This window comes from Bos javanicus, chromosome 5, assembly GCF_032452875.1.
Source record: "Bos javanicus breed banteng chromosome 5, ARS-OSU_banteng_1.0, whole genome shotgun sequence".
NCBI lineage: Eukaryota > Metazoa > Chordata > Mammalia > Artiodactyla > Bovidae > Bos > Bos javanicus.
Genome location: NC_083872.1, coordinates 97542327 through 97552525, shown reverse-complemented (window position 1 = coordinate 97552525; position 10199 = coordinate 97542327).

Below are 10199 nucleotides of genomic sequence, written 5' to 3'. Positions count from 1 at the left end.
GAGTCCCTTGGACTGTAAGGTGATCCAACCAGTCCATCTTAAAGGAGATCAGTCCTGAATATTCATTGGGAGGACTGATGCTGATGCTGAAACTCCAATACTTTGGCCACCTGATGTGAAGAACTGACTCATTTGAAGAGACCCTGACACTGGGAAAGATTGAAGGTAGGAGGAGAAGGGGAGGACAGAGGATGAGATGGTTGGATGGCATCACCAGCTCGATAGACATGAGTTTGAGTAAGCTCTGGGAGTTGGTGATGGACAGGGAGGCCTGGCATGCCGCAGTCAATGGGGTCGCAAAGAGTTGGACACCACTAAGTGACTGAACTAATACCCTGATGATGCCAGTAGGTTAATCAATAAGAAATTAGGGGAATTCCCCAGTGGTCTAGTGGTTAAGACTTCGACCTCTCACTGCAGAGGGCCTGGGTTCAATTCCTGGTCAGGAAACTAAGATTCCACAAGTTGCGTGGTTTGGCAAATAATAAATAAATAAATAAACAAACAACCATGGGATTCTCCAGGCAAGAATACTGGAGTGGGTTGCCATTCTCTTCTCCAGGGGATCTTTCCTACCCAGGGATTGAACCTGTGTCTCTGGCATTGCAGGCAGATTCTTTACTGTCTGAGCCATCAGGAAAACCCCTAATAAATAATAAAATAAATTTAAAAAGAAATTAGAATGTAGTTTTTCAAATGGCTAGTATTTGCTAAAAGCAACATGGGCCAATTTGAAAATGATGAAACTTCAGCTCTGATTGTAAAAATTTGTGCATAGGTATTTTGTAACCCTGCCCCAAATGTCCAAAACATGGCAAGATTCTTGTGAATACAACACCTGAAATAAAAGGATGTGATTAATAAGCATTTTGCTAGCTACTGATATGCTGAGACAGAAGGTGTGGGCCGGGACCACACAGACATGAATAAAGGAATTACTGATTCAATAGACCTTTCCAGATCTTGCATAAAAACCTCTGAAAATGAAACTTCTTGTGGTCATTCCATCGAAACTATCACTGAAACTGCTTGTCAGTTTTCTTCCTGATAGGGGTGTGTACTCAAATTCTGAATGGTGGCTATGGACTAAAAGGGCTAGACACTTGTGTGTGAGTAGACAAGTGTGTGTAGGAATAAGATTCTAATAGTAATAAAATAATGCATTATATAATCTATGCGCGTCTGTGTCTGCCTACTTTTAGTCAGCTTTCTGTTTGTGAGAGTCACTTTTGTTATTTGGTTGTAACTTGTTTATTCTTATTACTTTATAGTATCCCGTGTAACTACTGTTTGGTTTTTGTTGCATTTGTGTAGGCAAATACCTGAAGTATATAAGAACAATTCATTGTGTTGATGCAAATTCATGGAAAAAGCCCTTAAAAGTACCCAATGTCTCTAATTCTAACTCTGTACATACCATGATGCAAACCTCCGATGTGTAATTTGAGACTCTCCATGACTCTATCCATCTGAAAGGAGAAGCCTGGGCTGATGGTCTAACAGTTCTGGTGCCAAAGATTCCCTTCTGCAAGTTAATAAATGGAAGTCTAGAAAAAAAAAACAATAGTAATAAAATTACTCAAAATAATAATGCTTTGTCTTCGAATGATTTGTTTTTAACACAGTTTCCTGAGATTTTGCATGGAGAACACTACTGTTGGATTTTCGCGCTTTTTTTTTCCAACAACCATTTTTTATTAATTTTCAAGACCTTTCAAGGAAGGCATTTCTATTGGTTTTTCTGTTACTCAAAGGACCTTTCTTTGATGTTTGAGTACCTCAGGTATTCACATCTACCATCATCTAGTTATCACTGGAGGGAATCCCCTGATGGTCCAGTGGTTAGGACTCCATGCTTCCACTGCTATGGCCCAGGTTTGACCCCTGGTCAGGGAACCAAGATCCTGCAAGCTACGTGGCATGGCCAAAAAAGAAAGAAAAGTACTGGAGCGGGACTGGGCTTGAAGTCTTGGAAAATCTGAAGCAGGTATCTTAAGATTGATGTGGCCATATAGAAAGTTTTACTAACCTTTTAAATTGTATTGATTCATTTTATTTTTACCGGTGCTGGGTCACTGTTGCTGTGTGGGCTTTCTCTAGTTGCAGTGAGCAGAGGTACTCTTCTTGGTAATGTGTCGACTTCTCGTTGTGATGGCTTCTCTTGTTGTGGAACATGGGCTCTTGGGTGCATGGGCTTCAGTAATTGCAGCACGTGGGCTCAGTAGCTGTGGCTCCCGTTCTCTAGAGCACAGGCTCAAGAGTTGTGGAACACGGACTTTGTTGCTCCAAGGCATGTGGGATCTCCTGGAATCAGGGATCAAACCCATGTCACCTGCATTGGCAGGCAGATTCTTTACCACTGAGCCACCAGGGAAGCCCTCCTAACCTTTTAAACTACAATTTAATTTACATTTAAGACTTTCTGCCCCTAAGGAGAATTTTAGAGTATACTGAATGTTTTAGGTGGCATTGTAAAAATGTGAAGTAGTATAAGAAAATGACTTTATCTTTCATTTATTTCAGATTTATTTATATTTCATGGAAAGATTCGCCTTCTTTTTAACAGACAATAAAGAAAAAAGAAAAACATGCAGACGGTCAATAATAGGCCTTTTACTTTTTCTAACTTTTCTGTAGTTTCTATAGACATTGCTGACTACTTAGTTCTTAGAAGACTCTGAATACACACCCCAGAGACGAGTTTCTGTGATGTTCGTTTCATTTTAACAGTGGGTTATGAAAGGTGATGTTGTGAAGGGCTAAGATGAACTTAATCCTGTGGTTTTAATGGAAAAAATAATGAAGTAGTTTATGGACTTTACAAAAAGGGCCAGATCTAGAAGTCTGAGGGTGGCAGGGGCGAGGGCTGAGGGGAGGCTTGGGAGGGGGAGGAAGGTAGAAAGCAGAGGGTGAGCAGCAGCAATAAGCAGGATGGGCAGTGACTAGGGGAATGTCCTCCATGAAACTATAGGTTTTATGGCTTTGAGTGACCAGGAGGGAAGAATCAGATCACCACACACAACCAGTTTGCAGGAGCTTCGATGGTGAGAAACAGAAGCAGCAAGGAAAGATAGTTGAAATTGATGTCTTACTTTCATAGGCTCTTAAACCTGTGTGGTTGGCATAAAAAATAGAATACGTGCCCAGCCTTAGGTCAGCACTATTCTGCAGCTGAATCATAAATCTATGGTGCTGACAATTAACTTCCTGACCTCCAATAGCCTTCCTCTCCTGGGAGGCCTCCTTTTAAAGGCATGTTATCTGAAAAGGAGAAGACTTTAGAGTGACTCGGGTTACCCAGTCCCTCCTCTCCAGTATGACCAGTTCTGTAAGCTTTGTTAAGTTGCTGATCCACATTTACCTCTCAGAACAGGACCAGGGGACATTCATGTGCAAGAGCTGCCAAGAGAGGTTTTTCTTTTCCACCGTCAGATTGAACCTTGTCACTACACAACTGCCTTACACTTGGAAAGCTGCTCTTCTGTCTGCACGAGGGATGAGCAATCTTGGCCCAGGGTGATAACCTGCTCCAGAAGCCCAATTTAGTTTATGATATCCTTTACGTACAAGCCTATGGCCTTTCCGTATCACGGTGGCTGGTTCATCTGGCCTTTCTCATCCCCTTGCATACACACTACGGACAACATGGATATTCCTCCATTCAACAAAATAGTTATTGGGGAAATATTTGCCAACTATTTGCTAAGTTTATTTCCAGGCGTGCTCAGTTGATAAGTTGTGTCCAACTCTTTACAACCCCATGGACTGTAGCCCACCAGGCTCCTCTGTCCATGGAATTTTCCAGGCAAGAATACTGGAGTAGGTTGCCATTTCCTTCTCCAACTGAGCACAGAGTAGTGAACAAAAACAGTCAAATGTCTTGACTTTGTATTCTAGTGATGATAGGGAGCACAGACATAAAGAAAATAAATGTCTGGTTTGTGAGATGGTATGTATTCATTTACGATTGCTGCTGTAACAAGTTGTTGCAAGCTTAGCAGCTTAAAATAACACAAACTAATTTTCTTACAGGCAGAAGTCCAATGTGGGTCTTACTGGGCTAACATAAAGTAGCTGACAGGGCTACAATTCTATCCAGAGGATCTCAGAGAGGATTCGTTTTCTTGCCTTTTCTACCTTCTAGAGGCTGCTGCATTCTTTGGTTTGTGACCCTCTTCCACTCTCTCCAATGCCTGAAATGATCAGTTGAATCTTTCCCTACTGTGCCACTCTGACCTTCTGCCTTTCTTCCACTTTTAGGGCCCTTTGATTACAAAAAAACCCCAACCAACCAACCAAACCCCCTGCCCCCAAATACATCCACTCAATGAGAGGAAAGGTAGGGCATGTTATCAGATGGGCGTGGTTACTTGTACTGGAAAACAAAGTTTCCTTCATTTCCCCATGAAATAGGAAGTGATATCATGGAAGTGACAGTGGAAGAGGAGCACTGGATGGTTGAGAGGACGTTCAGGAGAGAGAGGGAGAGAGTGGGCTGAGGAACGCCCTGGGCTTGCCAGGCAACATGAAAGGCCGCTTACAGAGGGGCGGTATGGGGCAGGTGTTTTATGATGTATCATTAGGGAAGCACGCTTCCTTTCCCTCAGCAGATTGGCTAGTCAGGTTTCTTACATTCAAACAGTAGAAGCTCTTTCAACCAGTTAAGCAGAAAGGAAATTTATTAATTTGTGTTTAGCCTTTATGGCATCCGGTCCCATCACTTCATGGCAAATAGATGGGGAAACAGTGGCTGACTTTGTTTTTCTGGGCTCCAAAATCACTGCAGATGGTGATTGCAGCCATGAAATTAAAAGACACTTACTCCTTGGAAGGAAAGTTATGACTAACCTAGATAGCATATTCAAAAGCATTACTTTGCCAACAAAGGTCCATCTAGTCAAGGCTATGGTTTTTCCAGTGGTTATGTATGGATGTGAGAATTGGACTATAAAGAAAGCTGAGTGCCAAAGAATTGATGCTTTTGAACTGTGATGTTGGAGAAGACTCTTGAGAATCCCTTGGACTGCAAGGAGATCCAACCAGTCCCTCCTAAAGGAGATCAGTCTTGGGTGTTCATTGGAATGACTGATGTTGAAGCTGAAACTCCAATACTTTGGCCACCTGATGTGAAGAGCTGACTCATTTGAAAAGACCCTGATGTTGGGAAAGATTGAGGGCGGGAGGAGAAGGGGACGACAGAAGATGAGATGGTTGGATGGCATCACTGACTCAATGGACATGGGTTTGGGTGGACTCCAGCAGTTGGTGATGGACAGGGAGGCCTGGTGTGCTGCAGTTCATGGGGTTGCAAAGAGTCAGACATGACTGAGTGACTGAACTGAACTGAACTGAACTGATTGTTTGTTAATTTATTAAAGCATAATGAGGAAGAATCTCCAAGAAAGTGAAGGTCAAGTTTGGGGGCCTTGTAGTCAAGAACAGCACCCAAACCTGGAGATCAGCACGCCAGCAGAAACTCCACTGCTGCTGCCACTAAGTGAGGACACCTTGGAGTGCATGTTCCTTACACATGCTGGACACCAGACCCTTTGCCACGGCTGCCCCCTCAAGCTGGACACCTATGCCAATGCCAGGATCCACTTTTTTGTATTGTTCTGGAGAGGTGTGTCTGCTCGGTAGAGACATTTAGGTGCAAAGGTGGGTGGGAGAGTGAATTTCTGGTTTCTAGTGGGCTTGAACTGGGAGAATTTTGCTCATCGCAGGAAAACTGTTCAAAAGATGTCAGGCTATCACCAAGCATGAGAAATTGTCCAGGATAGCAGTTAACGTTTTATTTTATCTATTTATTTTGAACATTTAGACATCAAACCCTTTTACTTAAATTCAAAGGCTTCCATTGGAAAGTGTGGCTGGAAGCTGCCGTGTCCTATACTTACTATTTCATTGTGGCAATGATATCTGGATTGACTTTTTACTTATGTACTTTTGGCTGCACTGGGTCTTCGTTGCAGTTCATGGGCTCTTCCTTGCCGCACGTCGGCTCTGTAGTTGCCACTTGAGGGCGCTAGAGCACAGGTTCAGTAGTTGCGGTGCATGCGGTTAGTTGCCCTGCAGCACGTGGGATCTTCCCCAACCAAGGATTGAACCCGTGTCTCCTGGATTGGTAGGCGATTCTTAGCCACTGGACCACCACCAGAGATGTCCCAAGGAATCTCTTGCTGCTGCTGCTAAGTCGCTTCAGTTGTGTCCGACTCTGTGCGACCCCATAGACGGCAACCCACCAGGCTCCTCTGTCCCTGGGATTCTCCAGGCAAGAATACTGGAGTGGGTTGCCATTTCCTTTTCCAAAGGAATCTCTGAAACACCTCCATTTCTAGCAATTTGTTTTCTAAAAAGTTGTGTATGCATTTAAAAGGACACTTGTATGAAAGAATACCAAACAACCAGGAAATCAGGAAGTGAGTCAAAGTTGCCTTTCCTTTATCACCCACTCCATAGTAAGAAGTGACCTTGAAACTCTAGCCTTTGTGGTTTATAAGAACTATAACATTTGAATTTCCTGCTTGTTGTTGACATCAGGCTAAACCCTCTTTTCCCCAGATTTTATTTACATCTCGGTATATCTATGACATCATTTTAACTCCCAAAACCTCAGACATCAGGTTTTTTCAGGTGCTGGACGTGAAAATCTTTTATCTTAAAGACTTAAGGATGGTAGTGGACCAAGGGTTTCTGACTAATGTTCCAGGGGCCAAATGACAAGTTAGGTGGAGAAGCTGGCTTTACTGCCACGGTGAGCTGCTCCTGGCCACTGAGGATGGGGTGGTGCCTACCGTAGGAGTGGCTGCAGCCTGCCTTGTTAAATGACCACACTCCAAGGTCAGTTTCTCCGTTTTTTTTGTGTGTGTGTGATTCAGAAATTCCCTATGGTTCATCCAATTAGCAAATAAATAAACTCAGGGGATATTCATGCCAAGCATGCTCAGATCAGATCAGATCAGTCGCTCAGTCGTGTCCGACTCTTTGCGACCCCATGAACTGCAGCACGCCAGGCCTCCCTGTCCATCACCAACTCCCGGAGCTCACTCAGACTCAAGTCCATCGAGTCAGTGATGCCACCCAGCCATCTCATCCTCTGTCGTCTCCTTCTACTCCTGCCCCCAATCCCTCCCAGCATCAGAGTCTTTTCCAATGAGTCGACTCTTCACATGAGGTGGCCAAAGTACTGGATTTTCAGCTTTAGCATCATTCCTTCCAAAGAAATCCCAGGGCTGATCTCCTTCACAATGGACTGGTTGGATCTCCTAGCAGTCCAAGGGACTCTCAAGAGTCTTCTCCAACACCACAGTTCAAAAGCATCAATTCTTCGGCGCTCAGCCTTCTTCACAGTCCAACTCTCACATCCATACATGACCACAGGAAAAACCATAGCCTTGACTAGATGGACCTTTGTTGGCAAAGTAATGTCTCTGCTTTTGAATATGCTATCTAGGTTGGTCATAACTTTCCTTCCAAGGAGTAAGCGTTTTTTAATTTCATGGCTGCAGTCACCATCTGCAGTGATTTTGGAGCCCAAAAAATAAAGTCTGACACTGTTTCCACCGTTTCCCCATCTATTTCCCATGAAGTGGTGGGACCGAATGCCATGATCTTCGTTTTCCGAGGAGACTAATCTACAAACCATTCTCATTTATTCATTGAACAACAATTTACTGAATGCCTGTTCTGTGCAAGGCACTGGGAATGGCAGTGACCACCAATGAGTCACTGCTCTCCTAATGTTTAAATCTACTAAGAAATCAGACAATGATAAAGTTCATTTTCAACAGTGGTGGTAGTGATGGAAAGGCAGAAGTAAAGGGACTCAAGATAAATTTAGGCAGCTGAGTCTACAGCACTTGCTGATGCGGAAGCTGAGAGATGCAGAGAGAAACAAGTGTGGAAGAGAAAGCCAGATGCTCATGTCTTAATGTTCATTGGAATATGAAAGTGAAGGTGTTAGTCGCTCAGCTGTGTCTGACTCTTTACAAGCCCACCAGTCGGTAGCCCACCAGTCTCCTCTGTCCATGGGATTCTCCAGGCAAGAAAGTTGCAGAGAAGAAGCCAATCCTGACTGCATATTAGAACTGCTTCTTTGACTTGCTTTTCATTGCTTTTGTTATTCTAATCATCCAGAACAGCCTGCCTCAGAGAATCCTGGCCTCTAGTAAACTGAAGTACCTTTGTTCAGAACTCTATCCGCCAGTAGGTGGCAAGGAAGAAGTTAGCACATCCCTTGCTTGAGGCTGGTCATTCTGGGAGATGTTTGCAAGATTCATGGCCTTTTTACTTTGCTTCCTATCTCGCCCCATCTCTGATCTATCAAAGAACTTGGCATCCAGACCCCAACAAGATGGTAATTTTGAGGCACTAGCCTGCCATCTTCTCAGTCAGCTGGTTCCCTGATTAAAGTCTCTTCCTTACCTCAAACTCTGGTCTCTCGGATTCATTGGCCCATCGTGTGGTGAGCAGATAGAGCTTGGCCTCAGTAACAAGAATACTGGAGTGGGTAGCCATGCTCTTCTCCAGGGGATCTTCCCAAACCAGGGATCGAACCCAGGTCTCCCTCACTGCAGGCAGATTCTTTACTGTCTGAGCCACCAGGGAAGTAAGGCCCTAAATATTCAGGTCCCCACTTATACCTCCATCATCATCATAAATCATCATATTATAATCTCTATAAGTTTCATTTGATTTTTCTCCACTGCAAAGCTTAGCCTGGAAGATTCTTTCTGCCTGTAAACAGATCTCTGCACAGCCAGTCAATGATGCTCATCTTCCAAATTTCAGTTTAAAAGTCCCTTCTAGGGGGAAAATGTCCCTGCTTCGCAGAGGAAGGCCAGTTCACCCCATCATATATTGCTGTAGTATCTTGCTTTTCTCCTTTTAACCATGCATCTCACTTTTGATTCCTTCTTTTGTTTCTGTTCTTCCCACTTAAGATTTATTTATTTACTTACTTTTGTTATTTAAAACATAGGCTGTCCCCCCTCACTGGATATAAATTTCATGCTTACTTCCAGTTCCTAGTGTGTGGTCCACAGTCTGCCATAGTGTTTGAGAATGTTTGTTAAACATAAAGAAAGACATACAGTTTTTCTATATTTTAAAAAACTTTTGAAACTATAGGCAAAAAGAAGAAGGAAATAAATAAATAACCAGGACTAGTTATCTTTTTTTTTTCTCTAGACACAAATTGGTTAGATAACAAAGTATTTTATACGTCATTTTTTATTGATTCCATGGAGACTGAAATCTCTCTCTGTCCTCATTATTACATCATTAGTGTCCTTTCTTCCCTTGGACATACATATCCATAACAGAATTATAGAATTCATAAGTTATGGGGAGTTCCCTGATGGTTAGAACTCTATGCTTCCACTCCACAAGGCACTGGTTTGATCCCCGGCCTGGGAACTAAGATTCTTCAAGATGCCAAAGATTTTCAAGATTTTTTGGGGACAGCCAAAAAAAAAAAAAAAAGAATTCATAAGTTAAAGATAACTTTTTGATAGATTAAATTTTGCATTGCTAGCTTCCTGATGAGTATAGAGCGCTGTGTTAGAGGGAGCTTTCTCCAAAATAGACTACAGGGTATGTAGCTCCTGGGAAGAGCTTGAGCAGAAACTGATTAAGAACAGATTCTTGTTTGAATGAAAAGTTTGTGTTACTTTGGTCCGGGAGCCACCTCTATCCTCGCAAGCTTTCACCCCACAGCAGCCCATGTCACTGGCCTGTTGAAGGCTTCCCTGTGGTCCTCACACCCTTCCCTTATCCACCAAGTGCAGGAGCCACTGTGCCTGGGAGCCCACTATACTTTTAGAGGCCCACATAAAGGTTTCATTTCTTTTAAAATATCAAATGAAAAAGATAACTTTTAAGTTAAAGAAAATATTTTAATATGTAATATTAACATGTTTATGTTAATATAGCCATAAGCTATAGTTTTTAATATATATTTTTGCATGTGTAGAGGAAGAGGTGCATGAAGGCCTGGAAAACATTTCGGAGGGAGAGGGATAAATTAGGACTGTGAGATTAACAGATACAGGGGAAGGAGAGGGCGGGAAGAATTGAGTAAGTAGCACTGACATATATATACTATCATGTGTAAGACAGACAGCTAGAGGGAAGCTGCTGTGTAACACAGGGAACTCAGCCTGGTGCTCTGGGATGACCTGCGGGGGGAAGCAGGTGGG